Genomic DNA, 19,042 nt, shown 5'->3' on the forward strand with positions numbered 1-19,042 from the left:
TCTTGTCAGATCGCAGCAGCGATGCAGCTTAAGGCTTGGCAAGTACCAGCATAGGAGACTGGCTGGGAATCCCAAGTTCTGGTGACTTTTTTGAACCTGAAAATTGTGTTAGTTTCTCTATGAGATAGTAGAAGAAGGTTCAAATTGAACAACTGCTGTCAACGGCCATTCTAAGCTGAATGTGTGTGCTCTTGTCAGATCGCAGCAGCGATGCAGCTTAAGGCTTGGCAAGTACCAGCATGGGAGACTGGCTGGGAATCCCAAGTTCTGTTGACCTTTTTGAACCTGAAAATTGTGTTAGTTTCTCTATGAGATAGTAAAAGAAGGTTCAAATTGAACAGCTGCTGTCAATGGCCATTCTAAGCTGAATGTGCCTGCTCTCGTCAGATCGCAGCAGCAATGCAGCCTAAGGCTTGGCAAGTACCAGCATGGGAGACTGGCTGGGAATCCCAAGTTCCGTTGACCTTTTTGAACCTGAAAATTGTGTTAGTTTCTGTATGAGATAGTAAAAGAAGGTTCAAATTGAAAAGCTGCTGTCAACGGCAATTCTAAGCTGAATGTGCGTGCTCTTGTCAGATCGCAGCAGCGATGCAGCTTAAGGCTTGGCAAGTACCAGCATGGGAGACTGGCTGGGAATCCCAAGTTCTGTTGACCTTTTTGAACCTGAAAATTGTGTTAGTTTCTCTATGAGATAGTAAAAGAAGATTCAAATTGAACAGCTGCTGTCAATGGCCATTCTAAGCTGAATGTGCCTGCTCTCGTCAGATCGCAGCAGCAATGCAGCTTAAGGCTTGGCAAGTACCAGCATGGGAGACTGGCTGGGAATCCCAAGTTCCGTTGACCTTTTTGAACCTGAAAATTGTGTTAGTTTCTGTATGAGATAGTAAAAGAAGGTTCAAATTGAAAAGCTGCTGTCAACGGCAATTCTAAGCTGAATGTGCGTGCTCTAGTCAGATCGCAGCAGCGATGCAGCTTAAGGCTTGGCAAGTACCAGCATGGGAGACTGGCTGGGAATCCCAAGTTCTGGTGACCTTTTTGAACCTGAAAATTGTGTTAGTTTCTCTATGAGATAGTAGAAGAAGGTTCAAATTGAACAACTGCTGTCAACGGCCATTCTAAGCTGAATGTGTGTGCTCTTTTCAGATCGCAGCAGCGATGCAGCTTAAGGCTTGGCAAGTACCAGCATGGGAGACTGGCTGGGAATCCCAAGTTCTGTTGACCTTTTTGAACCTGAAAATTGTGTTAGTTTCTCTATGAGATAGTAAAAGAAGGTTCAAATTGAACAGCTGCTGTCAACGGCAATTCTAAGCTGAATGTGCCTGCTCTCGTCAGATTGCAGCAGCAATGCAGCTTAAGGCTTGGCAAGTACCAGCATGGGAGACTGGCTGGGAATCCCAAGTTCTGTTGACCTTTTTGAACCTGAAAATGTGTTAGTTTCTCTATGAGATAGTAAAAGAAGGTTCAAATTGAACAGCTGCTGTCAACGGCCAATCTAAGCTGAATTTGCCTGCTCTCGTCAGATCGCAGCAGCAATGCAACTTAAGGCTTGGCAAGTACCAGCATGGGAGACTGGCTGGGAATTCCAAGTTCCGTTGACCTTTTTGAACCTGAAAATTGTGTTAGTTTCTCTATGAGATATTAAAAGAAGGTTCAAATTGAACAGCTGCTGTCAACGGCAATTCTAAGCTGAATGTGCCTGCTCTCGTCAGATTGCAGCAGCAATGCAGCTTAAGGCTTGGCAAGTACCAGCATGGGAGACTGGCTGGGAATCCCAAGTTCTGTTGACCTTTTTGAACCTGAAAATGTGTTAGTTTCTCTATGAGATAGTAAAAGAAGGTTCAAATTGAACAGCTGCTGTCAACGGCCATTCTAAGCTGAATTTGCCTGCTCTCGTCAGATCGCAGCAGCAATGCAACTTAAGGCTTGGCAAGTACCAGCATGGGAGACTGGCTGGGAATTCCAAGTTCCGTTGACCTTTTTGAACCTGAAAATGTGTTAGTTTCTCTATGAGATAGTAAAAGAAGGTTCAAATTGAACAGCTGCTGTCAACGGCCATTCTAAGCTGAATGTGCCTGCTCTCGTCAGATCGCAGCAGCAATGCAGCTTAAGGCTTGGCAAGTACCAGCATGGGAGACTGGCTGGGAATCCCAAGTTCCATTGACCTTTTTGAACCTGAAAATTGTGTTAGTTTCTCTATGAGATAGTAAAAGAAGGTTCAAATTGAACAGCTGCTGTCAACGGCCATTCTAAGCTGAATGTGCCTGCTCTCGTCAGATCGCAGCAGCAATGCAGCTTAAGGCTTGGCAAGTACCAGCATGGGAGACTGGCTGGGAATCCCAAGTTCTGTTGACCTTTTTGAACCTGAAAATGTGTTAGTTTCTCTATGAGATAGTAAAAGAAGGTTCAAATTGAACAGCTGCTGTCAACGGCCATTCTAAGCTGAATGTGCGTGCTCTTGTCAGATCGCAGCAGCGATGCAGCTTAAGGCTTGGCAAGTACCAGCATGGGAGACTGGCTTGGAATCCCAAGTTCTGGTGACCTTTTTGAACCTGAAAATTGTGTTAGTTTCTCTATGAGATAGCAAAAGAAGGTTCAAATTGAACAGCTGCTGTCAACGGCCATTCTAAGCTGAATGTGCCTGCTCTTGTCAGATTGCAGCAGCAATGCAGCTTAAGGCTTGGCAAGTACCAGCATGGGAGACTGGCTTGGAATCCCAAGTTCTGGTGACCTTTTTGAACCTGAAAATTGTGATAGTTTCTATATAAGATAGTAGAAGAAGGTTCAAATTGAACAACTGCTGTCAATGGCCATTCTACGCTGAATGTGCCTGCTCTCGCCAGATCGCAGCAGCAATGCAGCTTAAGGCTTGGCAAGTACCAGCATGGGAGACTGGCTGGGAATCCCAAGTTCCGTTGCCCTTTTTGAACTTGAAAATTGTTTTAGTTTCTCTATGAGATAGTAAAAGAAGGTTCAATTTGAAATGCTGCTGTCAACGGCCATTCTAAGCTGAATGTGCCTGCTCTTGTCAGATTGCAGCAGCAATGCAGCTTAAGGCTTGGCAAGTACCAGCATGGGAGACTGGCTGGGAATCCCAAGTTCCGTTGACCTTTTTGAACCTGAAAATTGTGTTAGTTTCTGTATGAGATAGTAAAAGAAGGTTCAAATTGAAAAGCTGCTGTCAACGGCAATTCTAAGCTGAATGTGCGTGCTCTTCTCAGATCGCAGCAGCGATGCAGCTTAAGGCTTGGCAAGTACCAGCATGGGAGACTGGCTGGGAATCCCAAGTTCTGGTGACCTTTTTGAACCTGAAAATTGTGTTAGTTTCTATATGAGATAGTAGAAGAAGGTTCAAATTGAACAACTGCTGTCAATGGCCATTCTAAGCTGAATGTGCCTGCTCTCGTCAGATCGCAGCAGCAATGCAGCTTAAGTCTTGGCAAGTACCAGCATGGGAGACTGGCTGGGAATCCCAAGTTCCGTTGACCTTTTTGAACCTGAAAATTGTGTTAGTTTCTCTATGAGATAGCAAAAGAAGGTTCAAATTGAACAGCTGCTGTCAACGGCCATTCTAAGCTGAATGTGCCTGCTCTCGTCATATCGCAGCAGCAATGCAGCTTAAGGCTTGGCAAGTACCAGCATGGGAGACTGGCTGGGAATCCCAAGTTCTGTTGACCTTTTTGAACCTGAAAATTGTGTTAGTTTACTATGAGATAGTAAAAGAAGGTTCAAATTGAAGAGCTGCTCTCAACGGCCATTCTAAGCTGAATGTGCGTGCTCTTGTCAGATCGCAGCAGCGATGCAGCTTAAGGCTTGGCAAGTTCCAGCATGGGAGACTGGCTGGGAATCCCAAGTTCTGTTGACCTTTTTGAACTTGAAAATTGTTTTAGTTTCTCTATGAGATAGTAAAAGAAGGTTCAAATTGAACAGCTGCTGTCAACGTTCATTCTAAGCTGAATGTGCGTGCTCTTGTCAGATCGCAGCAGCGATGCAGCTTAAGGCTTGGCAAGTACCAGCATGGGAGACTGGCTGGGAATCCCAAGTTCTGGTGCCTTTTTTGAACCTGAAAATTGTGTTAGTTTCTCTATGAGATAGTAGAAGAATTTTCAAATTGAACAACTGCTGTCAACGGCCATTCTAAGCTGAATGTGTGTGCTCTTGTCAGATCGTAGCAGCGATGCAGCTTAAGGCTTGGCAAGTACCAGCATGGGAGACTGGCTGGGAATCCCAAGTTCTGTTGACCTTTTTGAACCTGAAAATTGTGTTAGTTTCTCTATGAGATAGTAAAAGAAGGTTCAAATTGAACGGCTGCTGTCAATGGCCATTCTAAGCTGAATGTGCCTGCTCTCGTCAGATCGCAGCAGCAATGCAGCTTAAGGCTTGGCAAGTACCAGCATGGGAGACTGGCTGGGAATCCCAAGTTCCGTTGACCTTTTTGAACCTGAAAATTGTGTTAGTTTCTGTATGAGATAGTAAAAGAAGGTTCAAATTGAAAAGCTGCTGTCAATGGCAATTCTAAGCTGAATGTGCGTGCTCTTGTCAGATCGCAGCAGCGATGCAGTTTAAGGCTTGGCAAGTACCAGCATGGGAGACTGGCTGGGAATCCCAAGTTCTGGTGACCTTTTTGAACCTGAAAATTGTGTTAGTTTCTCTATGAGATAGTAAAAGAAGGTTCAAATTGAACAGCTGCTGTCAACGGCAATTCTAAGCTGAATGTGCCTGCTCTCGTCAGATTGCAGCAGCAATGCAGCTTAAGGCTTGGCAAGTACCAGCATGGGAGACTGGCTGGGAATCCCAAGTTCTGTTGACCTTTTTGAACCTGAAAATGTGTTAGTTTCTCTATGAGATAGTAAAAGAAGGTTCAAATTGAACAGCTGCTGTCAACGGCCATTCTAAGCTGAATTTGCCTGCTCTCGTCAGATCGCAGCAGCAATGCAACTTAAGGCTTGGCAAGTACCAGCATGGGAGACTGGCTGGGAATTCCAAGTTCCGTTGACCTTTTTGAACCTGAAAATTGTGTTAGTTTCTCTATGAGATAGTAAAAGAAGGTTCAAATTGAAAAGCTGCTGTCAACGGCAATTCTAAGCTGAATGTGCCTGCTCTCGTCAGATTGCAGCAGCAATGCAGCTTAAGGCTTGGCAAGTACCAGCATGGGAGACTGGCTGGGAATCCCAAGTTCTGTTGACCTTTTTGAACCTGAAAATGTGTTAGTTTCTCTATGAGATAGTAAAAGAAGGTTCAAATTGAACAGCTGCTGTCAACGGCCATTCTAAGCTGAATGTGCCTGCTCTCGTCAGATCGCAGCAGCAATGCAGCTTAAGGCTTGGCAAGTACCAGCATGGGAGACTGGCTGGGAATTCCAAGTTCCGTTGACCTTTTTGAACCTGAAAATGTGTTAGTTTCTCTATGAGATAGTAAAAGAAGGTTCAAATTGAACAGCTGCTGTCAACGGCCATTCTAAGCTGAATGTGCCTGCTCTCGTCAGATCGCAGCAGCAATGCAGCTTAAGGCTTGGCAAGTACCAGCATGGGAGACTGGCTGGGAATCCCAAGTTCCGTTGACCTTTTTGAACCTGAAAATTGTGTTAGTTTCTCTATGAGATAGTAAAAGAAGGTTCAAATTGAACAGCTGCTGTCAACGGCCATTCTAAGCTCAATGTGCCTGCTCTCGTCAGATCGCAGCAGCGATGCAGCTTATTGCTTGGCAAGTACCAGCATGGGAGACTGGCTTGGAATCCCAAGTTCTGGTGACCTTTTTGAACCTGAAAATTGTGTTAGTTTCTATTTAAGATAGTAGAAGAAGGTTCAAATTGAACAACTGCTGTCAATGGCCATTCTACGCTGAATGTGCCTGCTCTCGCCAGATCGCAGCAGCAATGCAGCTTAAGGCTTGGCAAGTACCAGCATGGGAGACTGGCTGGGAATCCCAAGTTCCGTTGCCCTTTTTGAACTTGAAAATTGTTTTAGTTTCTCTATGAGATAGTAAAAGAAGGTTCAATTTGAAATGCTGCTGTCAACGGCCATTCTAAGCTGAATGTGTGTGCTCTTGTCAGATCGCAGCAGCGATGCAGCTTAAGGCTTGGCAAGTACCAGCATGGGAGACTGGCTGGGAATCCCAAGTTCTGTTGACCTTTTTGAACCTGAAAATGTGTTAGTTTCTCTATGAGATAGTAAAAGAAGGTTCAAATTGAACAGCTGCTGTCAACGGCAATTCTAAGCTGAATGTGCCTGCTCTCGTCAGATCGCAGTAGCAATGCAGCTTAAGGCTTGGCAAGTACCAGCATGGGAGACTGGCTGGGAATCCCAAGTTCCGTTGACCTTTTTGAACCTGAAAATTGTGTTATTTTCTCTATGAGATAGTAAAAGTAGGTTCAAATTGAACAGCTGCTGTCAACGGCCATTCTAAGCTGAATGTGTGTGCTCTTGTCAGATCGCAGCAGCGATGCAGCTTAAGGCTTGGCAAGTACCAGCATGGGAGACTGGCTGGGAATCCCAAGTTCTGGTGACTTTTTTGAACCTGAAAATTGTGTTAGTTTCTCTATGAGATAGTAGAAGAAGGTTCAAATTGAACAACTGCTGTCAACGGCCATTCTAAGCTGAATGTGTGTGCTCTTGTCAGATCGCAGCAGCGATGCAGCTTAAGGCTTGGCAAGTACCAGCATGGGAGACTGGCTGGGAATCCCAAGTTCTGTTGACCTTTTTGAACCTGAAAATTGTGTTAGTTTCTCTATGAGATAGTAAAAGAAGGTTCAAATTGAACAGCTGCTGTCAATGGCCATTCTAAGCTGAATGTGCCTGCTCTCGTCAGATCGCAGCAGCAATGCAGCCTAAGGCTTGGCAAGTACCAGCATGGGAGACTGGCTGGGAATCCCAAGTTCCGTTGACCTTTTTGAACCTGAAAATTGTGTTAGTTTCTGTATGAGATAGTAAAAGAAGGTTCAAATTGAAAAGCTGCTGTCAACGGCAATTCTAAGCTGAATGTGCGTGCTCTTGTCAGATCGCAGCAGCGATGCAGCTTAAGGCTTGGCAAGTACCAGCATGGGAGACTGGCTGGGAATCCCAAGTTCTGGTGACCTTTTTGAACCTGAAAATGTGTTAGTTTCTCTATGAGATAGTAAAAGAAGGTTCAAATTGAACAGCTGCTGTCAACGGCCATTCTAAGCTGAGTGTGCCTGCTCTCGTCAGATCGCAGCAGCAATGCAGCTTAAGGCTTGGCAAGTACCAGCATGGGAGACTGGCTGGGAATCCCAAGTTCTGTTGACCTTTTTGAACCTGAAAATGTGTTAGTTTCTCTATGAGATAGTAAAAGAAGGTTCAAATTGAACAGCTGCTGTCAACGGCCATTCTAAGCTGAATGTGTGTGCTCTTGTCAGATCGCAGCAGCGATGCAGCTTAAGGCTTGGCAAGTACCAGCATGGGAGACTGGCTTGGAATCCCAAGTTCTGGTGACCTTTTTGAACCTGAAAATTGTGTTAGTTTCTCTATGAGATAGCAAAAGAAGGTTCAAATTGAACAGCTGCTGTCAACGGCCATTCTAAGCTGAATGTGCCTGCTCTTGTCAGATTGCAGCAGCAATGCAGCTTAAGGCTTGGCAAGTACCAGCATGGGAGACTGGCTTGGAATCCCAAGTTCTGTTGACCTTTTTGAACCTGAAAATTGTGTTAGTTTCTATATAAGATAGTAGAAGAAGGTTCAAATTGAACAACTGCTGTCAATGGCCATTCTAAGCTGAATGTGCCTGCTCTCGCCAGATCGCAGCAGCAATGCAGCTTAATGCTTGGCAAGTAACAGCATGGGAGACTGGCTGGGAATCCCAAGTTCCGTTGCCCTTTTTGAACCTGAAAATTGTGTTAGTTTCTCTATGAGATAGTAAAAGAACTTTCAAATTGAACAGCTGCTGTCAACGGCCATTCTAAGCTGAATGTGCGTGCTCTTGTCAGATCGCAGCAGCGATGCAGCTTAAGGCTTGGCAAGTACCAGCATGGGAGTCTGGCTTGGAATCCCAAGTTCTGGTGACCTTTTTGAACCTGAAAATTGTGTTAGTTTCTATATGAGATAGTAGAAGAAGGTTCAAATTGAACAACTGCTGTCAATGGCCATTCTAAGCTGAATGTGCCTGCTCTCGTCAGATCGCAGCAGCAATGCAGCTTAAGTCTTGGCAAGTACCAGCATGGGAGACTGGCTGGGAATCCCAAGTTCCGTTGACCTTTTTGAACCTGAAAATTGTGTTAGTTTCTCTATGAGATAGCAAAAGAAGGTTCAAATTGAAGAGCTGCTGTCAACGGCCATTGTAAGCTGAATGTGCCTGCTCTCGTCAGATCGTAGCAGCAATGCAGCTTAAGGCTTGGCAAGTACCAGCATGGGAGACTGGCTGGGAATCCCAAGTTCTGTTGACCTTTTTGAACCTGAAAATTGTTTTAGTTTCTCTATGAGATAGTAAAAGAAGGTTCAATTTGAAATGCTGCTGTCAACGGCCATTCTAAGCTGAATGTGCCTGCTCTTGTCAGATCGCAGCAGCAATGCAGCTTAAGGCTTGGCAAGTACCAGCATGGGAGACTGGCTGGGAATCCCAAGTTCCGTTGACCTTTTGAACCTGAAAATTGCGTTAGTTTCTCTATGAGATAGTAAAAGAAGGTTCAAATTGAACAGCTGCTGTCAACGGCCATTCTAAGCTGAATGTGCCTGCTCTCGTCAGATCGCAGCAGCAATGCAGCTTAAGGCTTGGCAAGTACCAGCATGGGAGACTGGCTGGGAATCCCAAGTTCTGTTGACCTTTTTGAACCTGAAAATTGTGTTAGTTTCTCTATGAGATAGTAAAAGAAGGTTCAAATTGAACAGCTGCTGTCAACGGCCATTCTAAGCTGAATGTGCGTGCTCTTGTCAGATCGCAGCAGCGATGCAGCTTAAGGCTTGGCAAGTTCCAGCATGGAGACTGGCTGGGAATCCCAAGTTCTGTTGACCTTTTTGAACTTTAAAATTGTTTTAGTTTCTCTATGAGATAGTAAAAGAAGGTTCAATTTGAAATGCTGCTGTCAACGGCCATTCTAAGCTGAATGTGCCTGCTCTTGTCAGATCGCAGCAGCAATGCAGCTTAAGGCTTGGCAAGTACCAGCATGGGAGACTGGCTTGGAATCCCAAGTTCTGGTGACCTTTTTGAACCTGAAAATTGTGTTAGTTTCTATATGAGATAGTAGAAGAAGGTTCAAATTGAACAACTGCTGTCAACGGCCATTCTAAGCTGAATGTGTGTGCTCTTGTCAGATCGCAGCAGCGATGCAGCTTAAGGCTTGGCAAGTACCAGCATGGGAGACTGGCTGGGAATCCCAAGTTCTGTTGACCTTTTTGAACCTGAAAATGTGTTAGTTTCTCTATGAGATAGTAAAAGAAGGTTCAAATTGAACAGCTGCTGTCAACGGCAATTCTAAGCTGAATGTGCCTGCTCTCGTCAGATCGCAGCAGCAATGCAGCTTAAGGCTTGGCAAGTACCAGCATGGGGGACTGGCTGGGAATCCCAAGTTCTGTTGACCTTTTTGAACCTGAAAATTGTGTTAGTTTCTCTATGAGATAGTAAAAGAAGGTTCAAATTGAACAGCTGCTGTCAACGGCAATTCTAAGCTGAATGTGCCTGCTCTCGTCAGATCGCAGCAGCAATGCAGCTTAAGGCTTGGCAAGTACCAGCATGGTAGACTGGCTGGGAATCCCAAGTTCCGTTGACCTTTTTGAACCTGAAAATTGTGTTAGTTTCTCTATGAGATAGTAAAAGAAGGTTCAAATTGAACAGCTGCTGTCAACGGCCATTCTAAGCTGAATGTGCCTGCTCTCGTCAGATCGCAGCAGCAATGCAGCTTAAGGCTTGGCAAGTACCAGCATGGGAGACTGGCTGGGAATCCCAAGTTCTGTTGACCTTTTTGAACCTGAAAATGTGTTAGTTTCTCTATGAGATAGTAAAAGAAGGTTCAAATTGAACAGCTGCTGTCAACGGCCATTCTAAGCTGAATGTGCGTGCTCTTGTCAGATCGCAGCAGCGATGCAGCTTAAGGCTTGGCAAGTACCAGCATGGGAGACTGGCTTGGAATCCCAAGTTCTGGTGACCTTTTTGAACCTGAAAATTGTGTTAGTTTCTCTATGAGATAGCAAAAGAAGGTTCAAATTGAACAGCTGCTGTCTACGGCCATTCTAAGCTGAATGTGCCTGCTCTTGTCAGATTGCAGCAGCAATGCAGCTTAAGGCTTGGCAAGTACCAGCATGGGAGACTGGCTTGGAATCCCAAGTTCTGGTGACCTTTTTGAACCTGAAAATTGTGTTAGTTTCTATATAAGATAGTAGAAGAAGGTTCAAATTGAACAACTGCTGTCAACAGCCATTCTAAGCTGAATGTGCTTGCTTTCGCCAGATCGCAGCAGCAATGCAGCTTAAGGCTTGGCAAGTACCAGCATGGGAGACTGGCTGGGAATCCCAAGTTCCGTTGCCCTTTTTGAACCTGAAAATTGTGTTAGTTTCTCTATGAGATAGTAAAAGAAGGTTCAAATTGAACAGCTGCTGTCAACGGCCATTCTAAGCTGAATGTGCGTGCTCTTGTCAGATCACAGCAGCGATGCAGCTTAAGGCTTGGCAAGTACCTGCATGGGAGACTGGCTGGGAATCCCAAGTTCTGGTGACTTTTTTGAACCTGAAAATTGTGTTAGTTTCTCTATGAGATAGTTAAAGAAGGTTCAAATTGAACTGCTGCTGTCAACGGCCATTCTAAGCTGAATGTGCCTGCTCTCGTCAGATCGCAGCAGCAATGCAGCTTAAGGCTTGGCAAGTACCAGCATGGGAGACTGGCTTGGAATCCCAAGTTCCGTTGACCTTTTTGAACCTGAAAATTGTGTTAGTTTCTCTATGAGATAGTAAAAGAAGGTTCAAATTGAACAGCTGCTGTCAACGGCCATTCTAAGCTGAATGTGCCTGCTCTCGTCAGATCGCAGCAGCAATGCAGCTTAAGGCTTGGCAAGTACCAGCATGGGAGACTGGCTGGGAATCCCAAGTTCTGTTGACCTTTTTGAACCTGAAAATGTGTTAGTTTCTCTATGAGATAGTAAAAGAAGGTTCAAATTGAACAGCTGCTGTCAACGGCCATTCTAAGCTGAATGTGCCTGCTCTCGTCAGATAGCAGCAGCAATGCAGCTTAAGGCTTGGCAAGTACCAGCATGGGAGACTGGCTGGGAATCCCAAGTTCCGTTGACCTTTTTGAACCTGAAAATTGTGTTAGTTTCTCTATGAGATAGTAAAAGAAGGTTCAAATTGAACAGCTGCTGTCAACGGCCATTCTAAGCTGAATGTGCCTGCTCTCGTCAGATCGCAGCAGCAATGCAGCTTAAGGCTTGGCAAGTACCAGCATGGGAGACTGGCTGGGAATCCCAAGTTCTGTTGACCTTTTTGAACCTGAAAATGTGTTAGTTTCTCTATGAGATAGTAAAAGAAGGTTCAAATTGAACAGCTGCTGTCAACGGCCATTCTAAGCTGAATGTGCGTGCTCTTGTCAGATCGCAGCAGCGATGCAGCTTAAGGCTTGGCAAGTACCAGCATGGGAGACTGGCTTGGAATCCCAAGTTCTGGTGACCTTTTTGAACCTGAAAATTGTGTTAGTTTCTCTATGAGATAGCAAAAGAAGGTTCAAATTGAACAGCTGCTGTCAACGGCCATTCTAAGCTGAATTTGCCTGCTCTCGTCAGATCGCAGCAGCAATGCAACTTAAGGCTTGGCAAGTACCAGCATGGGAGACTGGCTGGAAATTCCAAGTTCCGTTGACCTTTTTGAACCTGAAAATGTGTTAGTTTCTCTATGAGATAGTAAAAGAAGGTTCAAATTGAACAGCTGCTGTCAACGGCCATTCTAAGCTGAATGTGCCTGCTCTCGTCAGATCGCAGCAGCAATGCAGCTTAAGGCTTGGCAAGTACCAGCATGGGAGACTGGCTGGGAATCCCAAGTTCCGTTGACCTTTTTGAACCTGAAAATTGTGTTAGTTTCTCTATGAGATAGTAAAAGAAGGTTCAAATTGAACAGCTGCTGTCAACGGCCATTCTAAGCTGAATGTGCCTGCTCTCGTCAGATCGCAGCAGCAATGCAGCTTAAGGCTTGGCAAGTACCAGTATGGGAGACTGGCTGGGAATCCCAAGTTCTGTTGACTTTTTTGAACCTGAAAATGTGTTAGTTTCTCTATGAGATAGTAAAAGAAGGTTCAAATTGAACAGCTGCTGTCAACGGCCATTCTAAGCTGAATGTGTGTGCTCTTGTCAGATCGCAGCAGCGATGCAGCTTAAGGCTTGGCAAGTACCAGCATGGGAGACTGGCTTGGAATCCCAACTTCTGGTGACCTTTTTGAACCTGAAAATTGTGTTAGTTTCTCTATGAGATAGCAAAAGAAGGTTCAAATTGAACAGCTGCTGTCAACGGCCATTCTAAGCTGAATGTGCCTGCTCTTGTCAGATTGCAGCAGCAATGCAGCTTAAGGCTTGGCAAGTACCAGCATGGGAGACTGGCTTGGAATCCCAAGTTCTGGTGACCTTTTTGAACCTGAAAATTGTGTTAGTTTCTATATAAGATAGTAGAAGAAGGTTCAAATTGAACAACTTCTGTCAATGGCCATTCTAAGCTGAATGTGCCTGCTCTCGCCAGATCGCAGCAGCAATGCAGCTTAATGCTTGGCAAGTAACAGCATGGGAGACTGGCTGGGAATCCCAAGTTCCGTTGCCCTTTTTAAACCTGAAAATTGTGTTAGTTTCTCTATGAGATAGTAAAAGAACTTTCAAATTGAACAGCTGCTGTCAACGGCCATTCTAAGCTGAATGTGCGTGCTCTTGTCAGATCGCAGCAGCGATGCAGCTTAAGGCTTGGCAAGTACCAGCATGGGAGACTGGCTTGGAATCCCAAGTTCTGGTGACCTTTTTGAACCTGAAAATTGTGCTAGTTTCTATATGAGATAGTAGAAGAAGGTTCAAATTGAACAACTGCTGTCAATGGCCATTCTAAGCTGAATGTGCCTGCTCTCGTCAGATCGCAGCAGCGATGCAGCTTAAGGCTTGGCAAGTACCAGCATGGGAGACTGGCTTGGAATCCCAAGTTCTGGTGACCTTTTTGAACCTGAAAATTGTGTTAGTTTCTCTATGAGATAGTAGAAGAAGGTTCAAATTGAACAACTGCTGTCAACGGCCATTCTAAGCTGAATGTGTGTGCTCTTTTCAGATCGCAGCAGCGATGCAGCTTAAGGCTTGGCAAGTACCAGCATGGGAGACTGGCTGGGAATCCCAAGTTCTGTTGACCTTTTTGAACCTGAAAATTGTGTTAGTTTCTCTATGAGATAGTAAAAGAAGGTTCAAAATGAACAGCTGCTGTCAACGGCAATTCTAAGCTGAATGTGCCTGCTCTCGTCAGATTGCAGCAGCAATGCAGCTTAAGGCTTGGCAAGTACCAGCATGGGAGACTGGCTGGGAATCCCAAGTTCTGTTGACCTTTTTGAACCTGAAAATGTGTTAGTTTCTCTATGAGATAGTAAAAGAAGGTTCAAATTGAACAGCTGCTGTCAACGGCCATTCTAAGCTGAATTTGCCTGCTCTCGTCAGATCGCAGCAGCAATGCAACTTAAGGCTTGGCAAGTACCAGCATGGGAGACTGGCTGGGAATCCCAAGTTCTGTTGACCTTTTTGAACCTGAAAATGTGTTAGTTTCTCTATGAGATAGTAAAAGAAGGTTCAAATTGAACAGCTGCTGTCAACGGCCATTCTAAGCTGAATTTGCCTGCTCTCGTCAGATCGCAGCAGCAATGCAACTTAAGGCTTGGCAAGTACCAGCATGGGAGACTGGCTGGGAATTCCAAGTTCCGTTGACCTTTTTGAACCTGAAAATGTGTTAGTTTCTCTATGAGATAGTAAAAGAAGGTTCAAATTGAACAGCTGCTGTCAACGGCCATTCTAAGCTGAATGTGCCTGCTCTCGTCAGATCGCAGCAGCAATGCAGCTTAAGGCTTGGCAAGTACCAGCATGGGAGACTGGCTGGGAATCCCAAGTTCTGTTGACCTTTTTGAACCTGAAAATGTGTTAGTTTCTCTATGAGATAGTAAAAGAAGGTTCAAATTGAACAGCTGCTGTCAACGGCCATTCTAAGCTGAATGTGCGTGCTCTTGTCAGATCGCAGCAGCGATGCAGCTTAAGGCTTGGCAAGTACCAGCATGGGAGACTGGCTTGGAATCCCAAGTTCTGGTGACCTTTTTGAACCTGAAAATTGTGTTAGTTTCTCTATGAGATAGCAAAAGAAGGTTCAAATTGAACAGCTGCTGTCAACGGCCATTCTAAGCTGAATGTGCCTGCTCTTGTCAGATTGCAGCAGCAATGCAGCTTAAGGCTTGGCAAGTACCAGCATGGGAGACTGGCTTGGAATCCCAAGTTCTGGTGACCTTTTTGAACCTGAAAATTGTGTTAGTTTCTATATAAGATAGTAGAAGAAGGTTCAAATTGAACAACTGCTGTCAACAGCCATTCTAAGCTGAATGTGCCTGCTCTCGCCAGATCGCAGCAGCAATGCAGCTTAAGGCTTGGCAAGTACCAGCATGGGAGACTGGCTGGGAATCCCAAGTTCCGTTGCCCTTTTTGAACCTGAAAATTGTGTTAGTTTCTCTATGAGATAGTAAAAGAAGGTTCAAATTGAACAGCTGCTGTCAACGGCCATTCTAAGCTGAATGTGCGTGCTCTTGTCAGATCACAGCAGCGATGCAGCTTAAGGCTTGGCAAGTACCAGCATGGGAGACTGGCTGGGAATCCCAAGTTCTGGTGACTTTTTTGAACCTGAAAATTGTGTTAGTTTCTCTATGAGATAGTAAAAGAAGGTTCAAATTGAACAGCTGCTGTCAACGGCCATTCTAAGCTGAATGTGCCTGCTCTCGTCAGATCGCAGCAGCAATGCAGCTTAAGGCTTGGCAAGTACCAGCATGGGAGACTGGCTGGGAATCCCAAGTTCTGTTGACCTTTTTGAACCTGAAAATGTGTTAGTTTCTCTATGAGATAGTAAAAGAAGGTTCAAATTGAACAGCTGCTGTCAACGGCCATTCTAAGCTGAATGTGCGTGCGCTTGTTAGATCGCAGCAGCGATGCAGCTTAAGGCTTGGCAAGTACCAGCATGGGAGACTGGCTTGGAATCCCAAGTTCTGGTGACCTTTTTGAACCTGAAAATTGTGTTAGTTTCTCTATGAGATAGCAAAAGAAGGTTCAAATTGAACAGTTGCTGTCAATGGCCATTCTAAGCTGAATGTGCCAGCTCTCGTCAGATCGCAGCAGCGATGCAGCTTAAGGCTTGGCAAGTACCAGCATGGGAGACTGGCTGGGAATCCCAAGTTCCGTTGCCCTTTTTGAACCTGAAAATTGTGTTAGTTTCTCTATGAGATAGTAAAAGAAGGTTCAAATTGAACAGCTGCTGTCAACGGCCATTCTAAGCTGAATGTGCGTGCTCTTGTCAGATCGCAGCAGCGCTGCAGCTTAAGGCTTGGCAAGTACCAGCATGGGAGACTGGCTTGGAATCCCAAGTTCTGGTGACCTTTTTGAACCTGAAAATTGTGTTAGTTTCTATATGAGATAGTAGAAGAAGGTTCAAATTGAACAACTGCTGTCAATGGCCATTCTAAGCTGAATGTGCCTGCTCTTGTCAGATCGCAGCAGCGATGCAGCTTAAGGCTTGGCAAGTACCAGCATGGGAGACTGGCTGGGAATCCCAAGTTCTGTTGACCTTTTTGAACCTGAAAATTGTGTTAGTTTCTCTATGAGATAGTAAAAGAAGGTTCAAATTGAACAGCTGCTGTCAACGGCCATTCTAAGCTGAATGTGCGTGCTCTTGTCAGATCGCAGCAGCGATGCAGCTTAAGGCTTGGCAAGTACCAGCATGGGAGAATGGCTGGGAATCCCAAGTTCCGTTGACCTTTTTGAACCTGAAAATTGTGTTAGTTTCTCTATGAGATAGTAAAAGAAGGTTCAAATTGAACAGCTGCTGTCAACGGCCATTCTAAGCTGAATGTGCCTGCTCTCGTCAGATCGCAGCAGCAATGCAGCTTAAGGCTTGGCAAGTACCAGCATGGGAGACTGGCTGGGAATCCCAAGTTCTGTTGACCTTTTTGAACCTGAAAATGTGTTAGTTTCTCTATGAGATAGTAAAAGAAGGTTCAAATTGAACAGCTGCTGTCAACGGCCATTCTAAGCTGAATGTGCGTGCTCTTGTCAGATCGCAGCAGCGATGCAGCTTAAGGCTTGGCAAGTACCAGCATGGGAGACTGGCTTGGAATCCCAAGTTCTGGTGACCTTTTTGAACCTGAAAATTGTGTTAGTTTCTCTATGAGATAGCAAAAGAAGGTTCAAATTGAACAGCTGCTGTCTACGGCCATTCTAAGCTGAATGTGCCTGCTCTTGTCAGATTGCAGCAGCAATGCAGCTTAAGGCTTGGCAAGTACCAGCATGGGAGACTGGCTTGGAATCCCAAGTTCTGGTGACCTTTTTGAACCTGAAAATTGTGTTAGTTTCTATATAAGATAGTAGAAGAAGGTTCAAATTGAACAACTGCTGTCAACAGCCATTCTAAGCTGAATGTGCTTGCTCTCGCCAGATCGCAGCAGCAATGCAGCTTAAGGCTTGGCAAGTACCAGCATGGGAGACTGGCTGGGAATCCCAAGTTCCGTTGCCCTTTTTGAACCTGAAAATTGTGTTAGTTTCTCTATGAGATAGTAAAAGAAGGTTCAAATTGAACAGCTGCTGTCAACGGCCATTCTAAGCTGAATGTGCGTGCTCTTGTCAGATCACAGCAGCGATGCAGCTTAAGGCTTGGCAAGTACCTGCATGGGAGACTGGCTGGGAATCCCAAGTTCTGGTGACTTTTTTGAACCTGAAAATTGTGTTAGTTTCTCTATGAGATAGTTAAAGAAGGTTCAAATTGAACTGCTGCTGTCAACGGCCATTCTAAGCTGAATGTGCCTGCTCTCGTCAGATCGCAGCAGCAATGCAGCTTAAGGCTTGGCAAGTACCAGCATGGGAGACTGGCTTGGAATCCCAAGTTCCGTTGACCTTTTTGAACCTGAAAATTGTGTTAGTTTCTCTATGAGATAGTAAAAGAAGGTTCAAATTGAACAGCTGCTGTCAACGGCCATTCTAAGCTGAATGTGCCTGCTCTCGTCAGATCGCAGCAGCAATGCAGCTTAAGGCTTGGCAAGTACCAGCATGGGAGACTGGCTGGGAATCCCAAGTTCTGTTGACCTTTTTGAACCTGAAAATGTGTTAGTTTCTCTATGAGATAGTAAAAGAAGGTTCAAATTGAACAGCTGCTGTCAACGGCCATTCTAAGCTGAATGTGCCTGCTCTCGTCAGATAGCAGCAGCAATGCAGCTTAAGGCTTGGCAAGTACCAGCATGGGAGACTGGCTGGGAATCCCAAGTTCCGTTGACCTTTTTGAACCTGAAAATTGTGTTAGTTTCTCTATGAGATAGTAAAAGAAGGTTCAAATTGAACAGCTGCTGTCAACGGCCATTCTAAGCTGAATGTGCCTGCTCTCGTCAGATCGCAGCAGCAATGCAGCTTAAGGCTTGGCAAGTACCAGCATGGGAGACTGGCTGGGAATCCCAAGTTCTGTTGACCTTTTTGAACCTGAAAATGTGTTAGTTTCTCTATGAGATAGTAAAAGAAGGTTCAAATTGAACAGCTGCTGTCAACGGCCATTCTAAGCTGAATGTGCGTGCTCTTGTCAGATCGCAGCAGCGATGCAGCTTAAGGCTTGGCAAGTACCAGCATGGGAGACTGGCTTGGAATCCCAAGTTCTGGTGACCTTTTTGAACCTGAAAATTGTGTTAGTTTCTCTATGAGATAGCAAAAGAAGGTTCAAATTGAACAGCTGCTGTCAACGGCCATTCTAAGCTGAATTTGCCTGCTCTCGTCAGATCGCAGCAGCAATGCAACTTAAGGCTTGGCAAGTACCAGCATGGGAGACTGGCTGGAAATTCCAAGTTCCGTTGACCTTTTTGAACCTGAAAATGTGTTAGTTTCTCTATGAGATAGTAAAAGAAGGTTCAAATTGAACAGCTGCTGTCAACGGCCATTCTAAGCTGAATGTGCCTGCTCTCGTCAGATCGCAGCAGCAATGCAGCTTAAGGCTTGGCAAGTACCAGCATGGGAGACTGGCTGGGAATCCCAAGTTCCGTTGACCTTTTTGAACCTGAAAATTGTGTTAGTTTCTCTATGAGATAGTAAAAGAAGGTTCAAATTGAACAGCTGCTGTCAACGGCCATTCTAAGCTGAATGTGCCTGCTCTCGTCAGATCGCAGCAGCAATGCAGCTTAAGGCTTGGCAAGTACCAGCATGGGAGACTGGCTGGGAATCCCAAGTTCTGTTGACTTTTTTGAACCTGAAAATGTGTTAGTTTCTCTATGAGATAGTAAAAGAAGGTTCAAATTGAACAGCTGCTGTCAACGGCCATTCTAAGCTGAATGTGTGTGCTCTTGTCAGATCGCAGCAGCGATGCAGCTTAAGGCTTGGCAAGTACCAGCATGGGAGACTGGCTTGGAATCCTAACTTCTGGTGACCTTTTTGAACCTGAAAATTGTGTTAGTTTCTCTATGAGATAGCAAAAGAAGGTTCAAATTGAACAGCTGCTGTCAACGGCCATTCTAAGCTGAATGTGCCTGCTCTTGTCAGATTGCAGCAGCAATGCAGCTTAAGGCTTGGCAAGTACCAGCATGGGAGACTGGCTTGGAATCCCAAGTTCTGGTGACCTTTTTGAACCTGAAAATTGTGTTAGTTTCTATATAAGATAGTAGAAGAAGGTTCAAATTGAACAACTTCTGTCAATGGCCATTCTAAGCTGAATGTGCCTGCTCTCGCCAGATCGCAGCAGCAATGCAGCTTAATGCTTGGCAAGTAACAGCATGGGAGACTGGCTGGGAATCCCAAGTTCCGTTGCCCTTTTTAAACCTGAAAATTGTGTTAGTTTCTCTATGAGATAGTAAAAGAACTTTCAAATTGAACAGCTGCTGTCAACGGCCATTC

At 45.0% G+C, this 19,042-nt stretch overlaps 40 pseudogenes; all 40 read left to right on the plus strand.

Annotated features, from left to right (window-relative positions):
* The first annotated feature begins 346 nt into the window (after positions 1-346).
* LOC140091725 (5S ribosomal RNA) lies at positions 347-465 on the plus strand (annotated as a pseudogene).
* Positions 466-724: 259 nt separating this feature from the next.
* On the plus strand, positions 725-843 carry LOC140082647 (5S ribosomal RNA; annotated as a pseudogene).
* Positions 844-1,291: 448 nt separating this feature from the next.
* LOC140094848 (5S ribosomal RNA) lies at positions 1,292-1,410 on the plus strand (annotated as a pseudogene).
* Positions 1,411-1,479: 69 nt separating this feature from the next.
* On the plus strand, positions 1,480-1,598 carry LOC140097855 (5S ribosomal RNA; annotated as a pseudogene).
* A 70-nt stretch (positions 1,599-1,668) lies between these two features.
* Positions 1,669-1,787, plus strand: LOC140094849 (5S ribosomal RNA; annotated as a pseudogene).
* A 69-nt stretch (positions 1,788-1,856) lies between these two features.
* Positions 1,857-1,975, plus strand: LOC140093460 (5S ribosomal RNA; annotated as a pseudogene).
* A 69-nt stretch (positions 1,976-2,044) lies between these two features.
* LOC140087935 (5S ribosomal RNA) lies at positions 2,045-2,163 on the plus strand (annotated as a pseudogene).
* A 70-nt stretch (positions 2,164-2,233) lies between these two features.
* On the plus strand, positions 2,234-2,352 carry LOC140079102 (5S ribosomal RNA; annotated as a pseudogene).
* Positions 2,353-2,988: 636 nt separating this feature from the next.
* LOC140096329 (5S ribosomal RNA) lies at positions 2,989-3,107 on the plus strand (annotated as a pseudogene).
* Positions 3,108-3,366: 259 nt separating this feature from the next.
* Positions 3,367-3,485, plus strand: LOC140092321 (5S ribosomal RNA; annotated as a pseudogene).
* A 70-nt stretch (positions 3,486-3,555) lies between these two features.
* Positions 3,556-3,674, plus strand: LOC140097325 (5S ribosomal RNA; annotated as a pseudogene).
* Positions 3,675-4,310: 636 nt separating this feature from the next.
* Positions 4,311-4,429, plus strand: LOC140082648 (5S ribosomal RNA; annotated as a pseudogene).
* A 259-nt stretch (positions 4,430-4,688) lies between these two features.
* Positions 4,689-4,807, plus strand: LOC140094850 (5S ribosomal RNA; annotated as a pseudogene).
* A 69-nt stretch (positions 4,808-4,876) lies between these two features.
* Positions 4,877-4,995, plus strand: LOC140093461 (5S ribosomal RNA; annotated as a pseudogene).
* A 70-nt stretch (positions 4,996-5,065) lies between these two features.
* LOC140094852 (5S ribosomal RNA) lies at positions 5,066-5,184 on the plus strand (annotated as a pseudogene).
* Positions 5,185-5,253: 69 nt separating this feature from the next.
* On the plus strand, positions 5,254-5,372 carry LOC140082747 (5S ribosomal RNA; annotated as a pseudogene).
* Positions 5,373-5,441: 69 nt separating this feature from the next.
* Positions 5,442-5,560, plus strand: LOC140091355 (5S ribosomal RNA; annotated as a pseudogene).
* A 636-nt stretch (positions 5,561-6,196) lies between these two features.
* Positions 6,197-6,315, plus strand: LOC140084732 (5S ribosomal RNA; annotated as a pseudogene).
* A 448-nt stretch (positions 6,316-6,763) lies between these two features.
* On the plus strand, positions 6,764-6,882 carry LOC140091726 (5S ribosomal RNA; annotated as a pseudogene).
* Positions 6,883-7,140: 258 nt separating this feature from the next.
* Positions 7,141-7,259, plus strand: LOC140085399 (5S ribosomal RNA; annotated as a pseudogene).
* Positions 7,260-8,084: 825 nt separating this feature from the next.
* LOC140092322 (5S ribosomal RNA) lies at positions 8,085-8,203 on the plus strand (annotated as a pseudogene).
* A 259-nt stretch (positions 8,204-8,462) lies between these two features.
* LOC140088854 (5S ribosomal RNA) lies at positions 8,463-8,581 on the plus strand (annotated as a pseudogene).
* A 69-nt stretch (positions 8,582-8,650) lies between these two features.
* On the plus strand, positions 8,651-8,769 carry LOC140079103 (5S ribosomal RNA; annotated as a pseudogene).
* A 635-nt stretch (positions 8,770-9,404) lies between these two features.
* On the plus strand, positions 9,405-9,523 carry LOC140086635 (5S ribosomal RNA; annotated as a pseudogene).
* Positions 9,524-9,593: 70 nt separating this feature from the next.
* LOC140092099 (5S ribosomal RNA) lies at positions 9,594-9,712 on the plus strand (annotated as a pseudogene).
* A 70-nt stretch (positions 9,713-9,782) lies between these two features.
* On the plus strand, positions 9,783-9,901 carry LOC140079104 (5S ribosomal RNA; annotated as a pseudogene).
* Positions 9,902-10,726: 825 nt separating this feature from the next.
* On the plus strand, positions 10,727-10,845 carry LOC140085386 (5S ribosomal RNA; annotated as a pseudogene).
* A 70-nt stretch (positions 10,846-10,915) lies between these two features.
* On the plus strand, positions 10,916-11,034 carry LOC140079106 (5S ribosomal RNA; annotated as a pseudogene).
* A 69-nt stretch (positions 11,035-11,103) lies between these two features.
* Positions 11,104-11,222, plus strand: LOC140089735 (5S ribosomal RNA; annotated as a pseudogene).
* Positions 11,223-11,292: 70 nt separating this feature from the next.
* LOC140079107 (5S ribosomal RNA) lies at positions 11,293-11,411 on the plus strand (annotated as a pseudogene).
* Positions 11,412-11,857: 446 nt separating this feature from the next.
* Positions 11,858-11,976, plus strand: LOC140091368 (5S ribosomal RNA; annotated as a pseudogene).
* A 1,392-nt stretch (positions 11,977-13,368) lies between these two features.
* Positions 13,369-13,487, plus strand: LOC140094853 (5S ribosomal RNA; annotated as a pseudogene).
* A 69-nt stretch (positions 13,488-13,556) lies between these two features.
* Positions 13,557-13,675, plus strand: LOC140095477 (5S ribosomal RNA; annotated as a pseudogene).
* A 69-nt stretch (positions 13,676-13,744) lies between these two features.
* On the plus strand, positions 13,745-13,863 carry LOC140093462 (5S ribosomal RNA; annotated as a pseudogene).
* A 69-nt stretch (positions 13,864-13,932) lies between these two features.
* Positions 13,933-14,051, plus strand: LOC140079108 (5S ribosomal RNA; annotated as a pseudogene).
* An 825-nt stretch (positions 14,052-14,876) lies between these two features.
* LOC140079109 (5S ribosomal RNA) lies at positions 14,877-14,995 on the plus strand (annotated as a pseudogene).
* A 636-nt stretch (positions 14,996-15,631) lies between these two features.
* LOC140093752 (5S ribosomal RNA) lies at positions 15,632-15,750 on the plus strand (annotated as a pseudogene).
* A 259-nt stretch (positions 15,751-16,009) lies between these two features.
* Positions 16,010-16,128, plus strand: LOC140079111 (5S ribosomal RNA; annotated as a pseudogene).
* Positions 16,129-17,142: 1,014 nt separating this feature from the next.
* LOC140079112 (5S ribosomal RNA) lies at positions 17,143-17,261 on the plus strand (annotated as a pseudogene).
* A 258-nt stretch (positions 17,262-17,519) lies between these two features.
* Positions 17,520-17,638, plus strand: LOC140079113 (5S ribosomal RNA; annotated as a pseudogene).
* The last annotated feature ends 1,404 nt before the right edge of the window (positions 17,639-19,042 follow it).

The sequence above is a fragment of the Engystomops pustulosus genome, chromosome 9 (genome assembly GCF_040894005.1).
Source record: "Engystomops pustulosus chromosome 9, aEngPut4.maternal, whole genome shotgun sequence".
In the NCBI taxonomy this organism is placed as follows: Eukaryota; Metazoa; Chordata; class Amphibia; order Anura; family Leptodactylidae; genus Engystomops; species Engystomops pustulosus.